The sequence below is a fragment of the Mauremys reevesii genome, linkage group 5, assembly GCF_016161935.1.
Source record: "Mauremys reevesii isolate NIE-2019 linkage group 5, ASM1616193v1, whole genome shotgun sequence".
NCBI classification, from domain to species: domain Eukaryota; kingdom Metazoa; phylum Chordata; order Testudines; family Geoemydidae; genus Mauremys; species Mauremys reevesii.
The window spans coordinates 16,368,722-16,384,236 of record NC_052627.1 but is presented as its reverse complement, the minus strand read 5'-3'; positions in this window follow the sequence as shown (position 1 = coordinate 16,384,236).

Here is a 15,515-nt window from a genome sequence, read left to right as displayed (position 1 = left end):
TGGTGTTGTTCTGCAGTGTATTGCATGAGTGGCTGGCTGTAGCAGTCTCACAATATAACTAGGAGTAACCTATATGCTAGAGGCTGTGGGAGAGCAGACCAGGGGTGGTAGCTCTCATAGTGAAGCTGTGTAAAAGGCACCCGTGGCTGGAGAACTGAGGAGACAGCAATTCATTGGTCCAGATTGTATCCTGGGGAATGTTACACCCAGATCATAACAATGGAGGTTCTTAAAAGATGTAATACACAAAACCAGATCCAGAGCGGGTGCATATCAGTGTAGCTATTCGCTTAGCATCTGACCTACAGCTCTGATAACACTGAGATCTTAATACTTTTTTTTTTAAAGTCATGAGGGGAATAAAACGTTTAAAGGATTCCAAAGTTAATGGCACAACTTTCCACTGATTTCAATAGACTGTGGATCAGGCCCCCCCCAAAAAGAAGTTCTGTAAAACATTTCCAAGACAACAATTTTCCAGCATATACACCTGTACATAGAAGGTGGAGAATACTGGTATTTGGAAACAAATACCTGGAAAAACTTCTAGTTTGCTGCGAGATTAAGGTAAATTGGAGAGGAGAAAGATTTGCTAAACTTTGAACTATATTTATATCTCTCCTACCGAGCAAACAACATTCCTGTCTCTCATTGAAGTGTCATTCGCTTGTTTATTCCAATAATCTTTAATTAACAACAAATGTTTTGGCTACTTACAACTTGCATAGTTTATTAAACCATATGCACTTTATGAGGTTAACTTAAAATTGCATTCATTAAAAGAATTCCATACGGTACCATATGAAGAAAAAAATTGGATTTAACTTTAGAAAATGCGCTGGGAGTGTTAAATAGATCCAGATTGTCAGAAGTCCTTAGCCACCACTTTTGGGGCCAGACTTTCAGAAGAGCTCAGGCTCTCGTTTAGGTACCTATATGAAGTGGCCAGATTTTAAAGAGAGCTCAGCACCCAACAGATCCAGCTGAAAACAAAATCTGGCCACATCATTTAGGCACCTAGATGCTAAATGGGAGATATTGGATGCTGAGCTCTTTTTGAAAAAAACTTCAGATCCCACAGATAGAAACATATCATAGCGTCCCTCTCTTATGTGGCGCAGAAGGCTGCAGACAGGCTGAAATCACAGAGGCAAAATTTGGGGGCGAACATGGAGGGGAAATGCTCTTTCACATTAGGATCCCATACTGCATGTGCACTTCACGTCTCTCTTTGCCCTCTAGGGGCTTGAATTCCCATTGCCTTGTCCCTTGGGTAGTCACTTACACTTGTGCAAAGTGAACATAGAACTCTACCATTCTGATCTGGGCCTGTTTGCGCAGAAGTAACTAAACTACGTGAGGTGCAATGCAGCGGAGAATGGAAGTCACAAAACTCCCCCTGAAACAAAAAACCTGGTTCCTGCACAGCTTAACCACTGAGGTTCTGATATAACTTCTGGCAGATTTCCAGTTGGTGCAAGGTTCTGAGGCCATACACAGTCTGTTCATTCTGTATCATTAGCAACCCTGCCTCAGAGAGGAGAGCACAGAGTAGCTCTTTGCAGCAATAAGGTATGCATTTGCTCTTCCTACTGCTTTTCATGCAGAAGGAGTAGATACTGTCTAGTGTAAGTGAGAATATTCCTCCCTGTACAAGTCTACATAAAGGATGGATGGAATTATGCTGAAGGCATTGTAGTGAGATTCAGGAGGTTTGGCTCTGCCACAGATTTTCGGAGTGACTTTGGGTAAGTCACTTTGCACCAGATTTTTAAAGCTATTTAGGCATGTAGAGAAACTTTCAAAAAGCACCTAGTCACCTAACTCCCATTTGAAAATTCCATTAAGTGTCTACCTGCATCTTTAGGTGCCTAACTAGCTTTAAAAATCTGGCCCTTGATCTCACCGTGCCTCTGTTCTGCATTTGAAAAATGCGGATAACACCACTTCCTTGCACCTAACCTCTGCCTTTCTTGCTTGTTTAGATTGTACAGTATTTGGGGAAAGGCCCTAATCTCTGCAGGGACATCTAGATACAATAAATTAATAACAATATGCTATTTTTTTTTAATTCTGTAGGACCATGACAATAGTCAAGCATAGTTTGAGAGTCGTTTCCAGCTTCTTATTTTAATTCTCTACTTCCTTTTTTTTTTTAATTCCTTCTTTCTTAAAGAACCCTACATAAATAAAGGAGAGAGAGAAAAGCAGCAACAGCCAATGGCTATTTGGTGGCATAAGAAATCGGACTCTAAGCTCGTATCCTGCAATATAAAACTCTTGGTTTGGGCAGAGTCCGGCTGGAGGCAATGGGGCTCTGTGCAAGCAGAGTCTGCCTGCATGCATCACATTGCCTGATCAGGACCTGCCTTTGTAAATTACCATTGTGATATGGTTATCACTGGTTTATTTCTCCCTTCTTTTTTTTTTTTTAATTCTCAAGGTCACTTTTTATTTATTCATCCATCCGTGTCGTGTTTGTGGTACAATAGCCTCCTAATCCCAGGGCTGGTTTCTTAACTTTAAATTAGTTTCCAATAAAGCAGAGCTTGTACCGCTCAGGAAAAGCAGCATTGTTTTTAATACACTTGTAACTAATGCTGCTGGTCCTTGGGGAGGTTCAAAGGACCTCAAAGGCAATAGTTCTCTGCCCGGGAGCAAAGAAGCCATTACAGCTTGTACTAGAAGATTTAATAGGTGTCATAATTTATCATGTAAACCGAAAAGTGTTTCTTAATTAAGTGCGTACGTTAATGAATTTTTTAATTTGATCCCTGTAAGTACCTTGCTATACTAATTGCAATATTCTACACATTAGTCATCCGCTGTTGCCCTTGGCTATTTTCTACCCTGAGAGGGAGAGAGCAAGCTTTTCAGTTAAAGTTCATTTAACTCTTTCCACCCAACAAATTAAATTTCCTGTTACTCACCCTGGAGAGTGACAGCTGCATTTCATTCCTGCAGAGCTCGGAGGCTGCTGGTCTGCATGTCTGTAGGCCTGGGTTTGTGCATGTTACTATTAGGCAGGGAATAGAGAGAAATGGAGAAGTCCATTGATCCATCCATTGGGGCAAAATATTGCTTTGCATTATTAGAGACGAAGAACTTGTTCATGGTTCTGGGGCTAAAGGAAAGACTGTTTGAAACTACGTTACAGGACTATATCAAAGCACACCAGGGATGCTTTAGTGCACACCAGCAGGGTCTAAACAGACTAATTAATGTGTAGCACGCTAGCGCATTTTAGAAACAACATCCCTGTAGCCTGCATTACCCAACTGTGTACATGAGCCCTTAGGTGCTTGAGTCTGGGGCCTACGCACCCAAGTGCCTTCGAGATCTGGGCTGGAATCACACAGCAGGTCAGGACAAAGCCAAAAACAGAACCTAGGTGCCTTGATTCTCACTCAAGTACCCTACCCTCTAGGTCAAATTGCCATTATACCCTGTGTAAAAGTGGCATGTGTGATCGCAGAATCGGTCATTACTCAAGCAGAATCAGTAAACTCTAATTAACATCAGTGGCAGCTCTACCTGGAAGCTGAAAGAGGAATTTCAGGATTTGGTCCCAACTCTATTTTTCATTGAGAATTCTAAGCCACAGAAAATACTTTTCTTAGAAAAAAAATCACCATTTGTGATCTGCCCACTGACAGAGAGGACTCACCTGCAGCCACTGTGCTTCTTTCCCAGCTTTCCCCACCTCCCCCAAATTAAATGGTCATAATACGACACACTGGTATGTTTTCCTCTCAATATGCATCTATGTAATTCAATTAAAAATAATGAGAGTTTTCCACCTGCATCAAAAGGAATGACTTCATAATATTCATCTAGGAGTTATGCCCAGGGGGCTAGATCCTCAGCAATTGTAAATCAGTGAAGGCAGTGGAGCTTCGCTGACTGACAACAGTGAGGGTCTGACCACATTCACTTTCTACTGCTGCAGAATCCAGTCCAGTGCTGTTAACTATGAATTGTAATACAGTACAGGAAAGCAAGATAAAATACAGCACGGTTACACGCCCTTCACCAGTTGTAACTATTGTACTTACTTTAGCCTGCATAATATGCTTACGTCTGTCACGCATTTGAATAAAAACCTTATTAATAAAAAGAGAGTTTCCCCAACGTTCTTAACAGAGGCTCATCCCCAGCTAGTTTTGCAAAAATAGCTTTTGAGTGAAATGGGGAAAATATTTTGCAATATTTAAGCAGGGCATTTTAAGAGTGATGGAAATAGGTGCTCAAATCCCATAGACATTCAATGGGAATCAGGTGCCTATCTCGGTTAGACTCCTTTTAAAAATGATTAAGGCTGGAGTTTTCGAGATCGCTTACAGTTACAGGAGTTATAGGACTTCGCCCTGGAATGATTCCAACAGCACAAGGTATTTTTCTCTTTTCACCCACAGGTTATTATTGCAAAGAGAGGAATGTGGTACACCGTTAAGGTGATGAACTCAACTGGACAACGCAAATGCATGTGATTTACTACACGCACTAGTCTTTGCAGGATCAGGGCCTAAGCGGCATAATCAATATGCCTGTATTTACTTCTCAGCATAGAAAAGGCAAAAGAAATCGCTGTTTCCTGTCTGACGAGCTATACTTCATCCACTTGTTTCTTATAACTCTGGGTTATGACTCAAAAGGTGACTTTGTTGTAAAACCCACAAAAATTAAAGATTTCAGCTTTCGGTTTGTATAGTCTCCACACAATGCCTAGAACCAAGCCCCCTAAACTGCAAAACGCTGACTCCTGTTTGTATGCTCATTCCTATACAAGTCACCAGGATTACAGGCAGGAGTAACCATTTGCAGGATTGGGCTCTGAACATGGAACATTGCAATGTGTTTCCCCAGAACTGGGCCCATCAGCTTCTGAGGGTGAAACCAAGCACCTCCATTAACTGGAATATTGCAGTACTGTAGGGTTTGTAAATCCAGACTAACACTCTCCGCTACACCTGCTGTCAGTCTTACACACTATGCACACCTGACTTCCTGTACGTGAAGATTGAGAAGCTGTTGTTCTAATTACTGACCTCGCCATCAAGACTCGGACTCAAATCAGCCTCTGGACTCAGGAAGACTGAGCACTGCATTACCAGTTTTTTCCGCCACCTCTCTGAATGCATTATTGATTTGCTGTTGCTGGAAGTTCTCCTGACAAGCTTACACATACAATTAAGTGGATTACACCCAACATGTTTAAATAGCCTAAGAACTTCTTAAGCCAAAAAGGCTTAGTGCAGCAGCACTGCGTCACTCACTCACTTCCCCGCTCGCAAGCAGGGCTTGTGAAATTAATACCAACAGCACAGCATAACACGCTTCACGGAAGTGAGACTCTTTACTTGGGTGGCTGTCACCTGCTTCTCAACAAATTTCAAACAGTTTTGCCTACAGCGTCCTGTTGTATTAGATAAAATGCATCCTGACACCTTTCTTACTCTATTATGCTTGGCTGCTAGAATCCTGAGATGCAAACCTCCTAAAAATTTTTTAGAGAGAAAACACTGTCCAGTAATTGCCAGAGGTTAGTTCTTGTGGGTTGTCGGTGATGGGAGGTCCCCTGTCTGTATATTCCCATACACGCCATCAAATGCTAGAGTTTCTAGTGCCCAGTTTTGACGGGAGTTTCTCAGCTGTTTCATAATTTCTGATGAATTAAAAGAAGTGATGCCTGATAGTTAGTGACACAAATCAGGTCCTCAGCTGGTGTGAACCAACAGAGCTCCACTGACATCAATTTACACCAGCTAAGGAACTAGCCCAATACACTGAATGCAGGTAGGACGTTATTTTAACATTCTAACTACAGCCACCACTCCCACTCCCACCCCATCGCACCTTGAACAATGAAAGTAGCGTGGAGATTTGTTGATTAAATCAGGAAAAGTTTGGCTACTTATAATACGGGGGGCCTAATCCTTAGCTGGTGTAAATTGGCCTAGCTCCAATAACATCAACAGATCCAGGAAGAATCACATCAGCTGAGGACCTAGCTCAATATGTACAATAGAGATAAGCATTTCTTACCAGCTACCTAATTTCACTCATCTAGTCCCGTTCACCTGAATAAAACAACGCACAGGTAGGAGGAAGAGGATTCGCCCCTACTCCTCCCCTGGGAAGGTAAAGGATAATCTTCACTGATTTTATTATTCATGCTGACCCATCATGAGCTAACCTACTGATAAACACCACACTGTTCGTAACTATTGCATGGTTACGAAGTCAATGGAGCTACACCAGTGGAATATCTGGCCCTGAACAGTTGTTTAATGTTTGCTTTTAAATCAACTAGTTTTCCTCATTAAATAACTCACAGTATAGCTAAATGAAATGCAGGTATAGCTACATTTCCAGCTTTGGTGGTAATTCAAGAGCATTTGCTATTAAGAGGCATTACAAGTATACACTGCATGACTATAGCTATATAGTCACTCCGTTTTGCCTTTTTTATGCAGTCTTATAGAAAGAAAGCTGAATTTGTCCCTCTGTTTTTTCTTGGATTCTGGTATGTGCCAATGTGAGAGCCCGAATACATGCTAGCAGTGAGTCAATATGTAGCCAGCACTGGATTATTCATAGACATCTCACTGCCTGGAAGGAATTGATGGGACAATGCCATTTCCCAGGCAGATTGCCATCTGCTTCTGGGAAGCTCAGGTACACAACGAAACACAAGTTAGGCCAGGTGCCAATGGCTGGGCCAAATTCTGGGTTGATTTACTTCATTTCAGTTGGGTTATATGGACTGTAAGTCAGGGAAGAGTTTAGGCCATATTCTGCACTGTTTAGAACTTTCCACTTCTAGAAAGCAGGCGTAGCGGGTCCAGCTAAAGTAGTGAATATATCTACGGACCCTTCTCTTTATCACTCCTGTGACAAAACAACCAATGAGTTATTCCTTATAACTCCCCAATAACTGTCACCAACAAACACAGCTAGCTGCATCTATAGATCTGGAAACCAGTAGCAAGCAACATACTTGCACGCAACATGAAGTTGTAAGGAGGTGTCAGTGCTGACACTGCAGCAATACATGCCATCAGTAAAGTTAAAAGGTTTGTCTTGTCTAGAAAAGGAACCACAGAACAGCTGGGAAGTACCTTTCCTTTTTCCTTCATGCTGCTTTCTGGATGCCTGATTTCCTCATCACGTTTGGGTTTTTTTTCCCTTCCGTTTTAAGTCTTCATCCAGTAAAAACTGATAACGGGAGGCAAAAATGCAAAATATAGGCGATTAGATAAAGGAAATTAAACACACGTCTCTTCCCCACTTCAGTACAGACCAAGTTCTAATATCCATGCATCAGCAAGCAGCCTTGCCAGTCCAGAGGTCAAGGACATCGAGAGATACCTGAATGGACCCACTGGTGAAGCTAATCTCCATTTTGGCCCATCCCTACTATACTCACCATGATGGGGGGACTGGAAATCCAGGAAACTAATATTACTCAAGGTATAATTGATCCTACACACTGAGATCATACGGGCAAACTCATACACCTGTTTGGAGTCCCATTGACAACCACAGGGCTCTAAATGAGCATCAAAGTGCAGCCAGTGTCTTAAGCCGTAGCAGCTGAGGCCTACGGTATTTCCTAGGGGTCCTCTACCCCAGTTAGCCATTAGTTCCCTGGAAATGCCCTTTGCTGTGCTTGTCGACAGACCTAGATTGGCTCTAAACAGGCCCATGGATTTTTTTTTAATAGGCAGAGTGATTTCATTCGGTCTGTAATGGGTATTCCCACAGAACCTGTGCTTTAGCAAGCTCTCTCTGACGGCACAACGTTTAATACAAGCCATCTGATCTTTTCTTGAAAGCAGCCGTAAGTGGCTTGATCAGAAATGACATCCTAGGTTGACAACGCTAATTAGTTTGCCGGATTTCCCCTTCGCTGCCCCCCCCACCCTCTCCAAACAACAAAGCGGGAATGTATTTTCCCTCGGTTTAGGTCTCTCAACTGGGTGCTACCCTATTGGTGAAACTATAGTCTGACACTTGTAAAAAGGATTAAGTGCATCTGTTGGCAATTCAGCCAAAGCGCGCACATCTGCTGCTGATAAACACACTGTCAGTTCTTTGTCAGGAGAAATACAGTATCTCTGAATTAAAAAAAAAAAAAATAGACAAGCAGCTTCCACCTATGCAAGAAACGAACACAAGTCATTTGGAATGGGGAGGGGGCGTGTCTGAGTATTTGCTGGACCCGCTTAAATGTTACGGCTCTAAAATTAACTCATGGGCTCAAAACTGGGAGGGCTTCCTTGAATAAGCTTCTTTTTAAATGCTGGATGCACTGGGAACGCTGCAAGCTGACTCAGTAGATGTTATTTTTGTTGTTGTGGAGAATGGTACAACAGGGCCCCAAATTCTCCTTTGCCAGCCTCCAAAGGATTTCTCCAGCATAGGGGGAATGGCTCTGTACTCGCCCTTCCACCTCCTAAGGTGGGGGACACGGCCAGGGCAGGGGGGAGGCTGTGGCTGGAGATCAAGTCTCTGTTGCTACAATGACTTCTTCTGGCCACAGGCAATTGTGAGGCTACTCTGAGTTGTGCTGGCAGCGGTAAAGATGGTACACGGCCATATTCTCCCACCCCAGTTCTGTGCTGAGGCCAGCTTATCCAGGGCCAGACCACAGAATCTGGCCTTATGGTTTTAAATATACCCTGAGTTAAGCATGAATACAGCTTATACCATTGGTCTCAGGTCTAAATATTTCAGAATCGTTCCTGTAAGAGACCATACAGAGATGGGCATGGAAATGCTAAAGGGACCAACAGACCAACTGGTCTTCACTTGTTCAGACCTTGTACGCAGTGGCAGCAACAGCAACATACAATATTATTCCACCTCTAAAAATAATAAATAATGCTTTTATTGCTATTTCTCTGCCTCTACGGGGAGGGGGGGAACCAAAATCTCGTGGTACAGCAGTGACACCATTGGCAAAATAAAAGAAGTGCAGTGGCTACTGGTTTCACAGAGGCTCGTGAGATTGTTGCAGTTTTTATACTAGTTGGGGTAAAAGACTGGTGGAGTAAACACAACAGTGAAACTGTCTCTAGTTTGAAGGCTGTGTTGCACCATTATTTCCAATGAGATCCTGAGCCCTTGTGGCCATTAAGGGTCAGAAGTGGGGCCTGGCTTTTGCCAGATTTGTGAGTTTTGCCACTAACCTTAATAGGAACCTGGATTGTACTGTAGTGCTCTTAATGCCCTCTTATCCTAATCAAATTGTAGCTTTGATGCTCTGCCTACCTAAAATTCCCCCCGCAGTCTCAGCTGGAAAAGATCAGGGCTGCCCAGAGGGTTCAGAGGGCCTGGGGCAAAGCAATTTCGGGGGCCCCTTTCATAAAAAAAAGTTGCAATATTATAGAATACTGTATTCTCATGGGGGTCCCTGCGGCGCCCGGGGCCTGGGGTAAATTTCCCCAGTTCTCTCCCCGCCCCCCCGGGCGGCCCTGGAAAAGATGTTCCCCTTCCTAAAATGTTGGATAGTGATGCAGTGCCCTGACAAACAGCCCATGGGTAGCTGCATTTCGGTGGGGGGGAAGAGGTGATCCTCAACCATAGTTTGGTGGTCTGTTGGGTTCCTTTGGGATAAAAGGTCTGAATGGGATCAGAGGGGTTGTATACATGTAAAACCATTATCGTTCTAGACCATCATAGGAAACAGAACATGAACTGCAGTTGAGTCAGTATCTGCACCAGAGCAAAGGAGTCTTCCACCCAGAGCAAAACAGGAGATTGTGTTATCTGTATTATTTTAACAAATTGTTACATGCTTTGCCATGCACAATGTTAACAGCTACAAAGGTCTTGCAGTGCAAAGACACTTAACGTGACAATGAAAGCGTTTTTAGTTTTCCTTTTTCCCTGCCATCAGAATGTCAAAATATGCGTCCTAAACCATTCACACTGACACTGCAGTGACTTTCAAGGACTGTCGGACTGTGCTGGATTCGAGGGGCTGATTTCAGTATGGCGACGGTTTTAAACAATTAGAACTGATTTATGAAAGTTTAATATCCAATATTAAACCATTTAATATGTGATTTATAGAAGTGCCATTTTTAATAGCTCTTAAAAGTGCTGTTATCTCGAACAGGATAGAATTTAGTTATGTCCACTACTGAAAAAGAAAGAGCAGGACTTTTGGCACAACATGTTGATGCTACGTTAGAACTTTCTAGCATGACGTGCAAAACAAGTGTATGGAATGGAGAGGTCTCAGTGGCAGCCACACAAAAATGAAGGTATGTAAACTTTAAAGACAAATTAAAAAAGCAGAACTCACCCCCTTGGGCTAGCACATTACATCTAGAGTTGGTCAAATGCTTTAGAATTGTGGCCATTTCACTGAAAAACATTTTTTTTTGCAAACTTTTTAGAATTTTTTTAAGTTGGAAGAAAAATTTGGCCAAAAAATGTTCACGACTTTTTCTTTGCTGTTTTTTCAACAAGCTTACACGGGAGACAGCATGGCAGCATGGATCAAGCTCTGGAGACCTGGATTCAATTCCTGGCTTTGCTGCTGCCTTGCTGGGTGGCCTCAGGCAAGTCACTTAACTGATCAGTGCCTCAGTTTTCCCATCTGTAAAATGGAGCTATCCTTTGACACTGATCTCTTTTGTAATGCCCCTGTAGATCGTCTGATGAAAAGTGCTATATAGAGTGAGGCAATAGTATTATTATTTTATATTAGAGTGATCATTTTTTTTAAAATTAAGAATTTGGTGAAAAAAATTGTTCACTAAAACTTACCAAAAAATTTCACTGCAGGATGTGTGTGGTTTTTGTTTTTGTTTTGTTGTTGTTTCATCTGTCTTGAATTACAACATAATCTTGAATTAGGTGGACACATTATTTTGGCATTATAATAATACCAGAATCCATTTTTTGCAGCTTTCGGGACAGGAGCTCGGGGAAGAGTTCTGTTTCAAGGGGCTCTCGCCCACCGCTACATCCCTTTAAGGAATGAGACATTCTCTAGAATTTCTCCCCCCATTCCCACTCTCATTCTGCAGTCTGATCCACAGGCTGCATCCACTTCCCAACCACATCTTTCCACTTCCTTTCGAGTGCTATGCATTCTCAAAAGACCAGTGACGGAGCTGTCCCTTTGTGACAGTGTCTGGCCCTTATGGAGAACATGCCAGGGAAGGGAGAAGACGTCCTAATGCACTCTTCCCTCCATTGTGTAACAGGGCATGAATGGAATTGCTCAGTCCCTGTGCCAGACATGCAACAGTATTTCCATTTGTGTGTGGAGCACGATTGGCAGAGCCTGAAAGGGCAAGATGAGGTGCTGTCCAACAATCTTTGAACCAAAAGAAAAAAACTCTTGAAGGTAAGAGCTGTGAAGACTAAACTAATACAAAACCTATTCTGAGTAAATCTGGACTGTTCCATGCTAGTTTTCTGGTGCTGAGCTGCTAATTTGTACCCCTGGCACCACCTTATTCACCACTGTCATGTAATTAGGATATGTTTTGTACAAAGTGTGCCTTGTGAGGGACCATTCTAAAGATCTTGATCTGCTAGACATTAATATTTCATTGCATGGTATGTGCTATCGTCATATGCGAAGTTATGAAGTTTGGCTAAGTATGTGTTACTGAAAATGTGAGGTTAAAAACACCCACAAGCAGCCTTTCGGGTACAAGGGTAAAAAGGCCAAACAATGTTCCTTATTCAGGAAATTCACACAAGCATGCGGATTACCCCAGGAACTATGTACACTAGAAACCTCTCAGAGCTAGCACTACACAATGGGAACTGTTTGACCCAGGTCACAGCAAAAGAGCTTTCCAGCAAGTGGGAAGAAGATATGAAATGGGGAAAATGACACCACGAGGGTACCTCTCTCTCCCTTCATCCACACACCTGGAAATACCTGAAGAATAAAGACTGAATGGTGGGAAGTGATGATTCCAGTCTAGAGGGATGTCTAGCTTGTGTATGAAAATCTGGAAAACCCAAGCTGCAAAACCAAGGCAGCTTGTGCCTTAAGAATCTGCCATCCTGTTTAGCACTCAGGGTGAGAATTTGCTAATTCGTACCCTACCTATCTAGTATGTTAAGCTCAGTTTGCATTTTTGTTTATTTACTAGGTAATCTGCTTTGATCTGTTTGCTATCCCTTATAATCACTTAAAATCTATCTTTTGTAGGTAATACACTTGTTTTATGTTTTAATCCAAGCCAGTGTGCATTTAGTGTCTGGGGAAAATCTCAGCTTGGTACCCACAAGTGTGCATGGTCCTCTTCACATTGAGGGAGAGGCAGACCGGGTGTTAAACCCTTATACTGGACAGATTTGACCAGGGCAGGAAAGTACTGCTCTATGGGCCCAAGCTGGTAAGCTGGTGGTCGGAGAGCCTGCATGTAAGTGCAGCTGGGTGTGTCCCTACCTGTGTGAATGCTGGTGAAAGTGCAAGCTTGGAGGGCTTTGCAGCTTGTCACAACAGGTTAGTGCGAGAGGGAGCCCAGGCTGGTGGGTCAGTGGTACCCCACTTCCAGGTGGCACCCTGGGGAAAACCCATCACTGTATCTTTCCTTTGGAAGCTTGTCTAATTGGCAGTGGTTCAAATATCTGTGGTGTTTGCTAGTTAGGTTTCCAAGAACCTGACATTTTGTAGAGTTCTATGCAGCAAAGCTCTGGCATGTTGTATTGGCCACATATTTGGATCAAGACTCTGAAATCCCCATCAAACGACAGCCCATGATGCCCCCACATACATTCTATGATGCCCTCTTTGATTTTCTTTTAGCCCATCAATGGTTTGTGTCAAAGGGAGAGTAGAGGTTAAAACCAGGTTATATTGAGGTTACTAGCCAGGTAGGCTGCAGTTCTCTATTTCTGATTATCCCCAAGCTGAAATGAGGGAACCAGACATACAAGAGACGGAAGGGATCCTAGCATACCCTTAATCTATAAATATTTAAGTAGTCCCTCCTCCCCCCGCCCAACAACATATGCCAGTGTCTCCTTCAGCTCATAAAAGCCAATTCCCTCCTGCTGTTTCTGAGCACCAGAAGTCTCTGAGTAGTGATTAGTGGATTACGTGCATCACAAAGACTGACTCCAATCACTTTCCCCCTGCAAATTGCTGAACCTCTATGCAGCGGCACAGTGCAGAGTGGGCTTTGTCACTGGGGCCTGGTCTTCATTATAGCCAGGAGACTTCACGGGAGTTTGTTTACATGGCTGGAAACATCATCCTCATGGGCAGCTAATCAGCGTTTCCCCAGGGTTTCTGCTCTTTGAATACTTAAGGGCAATCATCACTGGCTAACTACCCTGGAAGTGCATCTAAGCAATCTTACCAAGTCAACTGACAACAGCTTGAAGTAATATTAGCCCTGTAACATGAAGACAAGTGCTCTCCACACAATGAGGCTGGAGCCTAGCACCACTCAATAAATCAGAACAGCATGCTCAAAAGCTTACCATCAGTTCTGAGCCATTAATTTTTGCTAGGTCTTTGACACAACTGTTTGAGAGCTCTATGACCGGCTCCTTCGATAAAGAGAAACTTCGGTGAAAGTGCTAGTCTAGTAACCCATGTAAGTCCTTGGCTAAACATCTAAAATAAATCATTGGAAAGCTGTGTGGCAGAAGTTTCCTTACTGTGCAATATGCTAGAATTAACCGCCCTCATTCCTAAAAAAGTAAGTAAATCTCCCAAATCAGAATCTGAGATAATTGACCATCTGGATTTCAAAGAGGCTGTCTATGACAATTACTCTTGTAAAACAGGGCTGTGGGACTGTGCCCTCAGAGATCTCAGAAGTCAAATTAGTGTGTGCATGTATGGGTGTGCATCTGCGCACACCTTATGTGTGCAATTCATGTGTGTGGCATCTCTTTTTATATTCTTAAAGTTGATATAAGATATAAGTTGATATAAAATGAAAGGATTTGGAATTCCCATTGCATATGCTAAACTCTCTCATCTCCAGTATGTGATGTCAAGTCCTGCTTCAGATGGAATAGCATCACCTAGTAAATCATCAACATAACTTTCTACAGCAAGTACTCTTACTAAAACTGTGAACCTACAAATGCCCACCATGGGTCTGATCCTAGCATGGCCCATAATAGGAGTCATTCCTATACCTTCAATGGATCAGTCCCTATGCCACCAGGGAAGTTGGGGGAACCTCTGGTCTCAGATAGGAACTTCATAATAAGTACTTTGCCATCCCTGCAAGGAGAAATTTAGAGCATTTTCCATGTGTAATTCCACATAATCGCAATGTTTTCCACTTGAGTCCTTCCAAACAGATTTCCTTTAAAGTGACCAAATAACCTCTTCCTCCATCAGTGATAATGGGGAAGAGGGTGATTGGATGTTAATATTCCCTTACTGATGTCCTCCAGGAGTACAAAAATGCACAAACCAAGTAAAAGATGTAATGGAGAAAAAGGTTTGAGATACAATGCAAAGAAATGTAAAGTCATGTTAAATGGGGACTAGAGGAACAGAAATCAAAATTGAAGAAGAGGAACTGGAGAAGGTGGACAATTTTACATATCTTGGGGTACGTCCATACTACCCGCCGGGTCGGCGGGTAGCAATCGACTTCTCAGAGTTCGATATATCGTGTCTCATCTAGACACGATATATCGAACTCCGAACGCGCTCCCGTCGACTCCGGAACTCCACCACCGCGAACGGTGGTGGCGGAGTCGACGGGGGAGCTGCGGACTTCGATCCCGCGCTGTGAGGACGGGTAAGTAGTTCAAACTAAGGTAGTTCGACTAGCGTAGCTGAAGTTGCGTACCTTAGTTCGACCCCCCCCCAGTGTAGACCAGGCCTTGGAAGTACCATCAGCCAAGATGGCACCAGTTCTGAGGAAATAAGAAGAAGAATCAGGAAGGTAAACGCTGCATTTGGAAGACTCAAAAAATCTAGCAACTCTAAAACATCTCCCTCAAGACAAAACTGAACATGTACAAAGCAATTGTTATCGCCATCACAATATATAGCAGTGAGACATGCAACTTACCAAGAAAAATACGCAAACGCTGGATGCATTTCATCACAAATGTCTGAGAAGAATCTTGGGAATAACATATAGAGATAGGAAGACAAATGAAGAAGTCAGAATAATGACTGCACAAGGCACCCTCTCACAAATAATCTACAAGAGAAGACATCAGTGGCTGGGTCATGTGCTGAGAATGGAAAAAGAATGCTTATCAAATACCACCCTTGAATGGAAGCCAGAAAATGCAAGAAGAAAGAGAGGAAGATCGCAGATAACATGGAAACGAACAGATCTGAACGACATCAAGCACCTCAACATGAAATGGGAAGGTTTGGAGACAAGGGCAGTTGACAGGCAAGGATGGCAAATGTGGGTAGCCCAATGTGCAGCAAAGCACGGGATGGACTAAGGTCTAATGTCCCCACTACTGTAATGACTCATACATCTAAGGTACAACACAGATGTTCTTCTAATGCACCTATCAACAAGAGGAAAATTGGG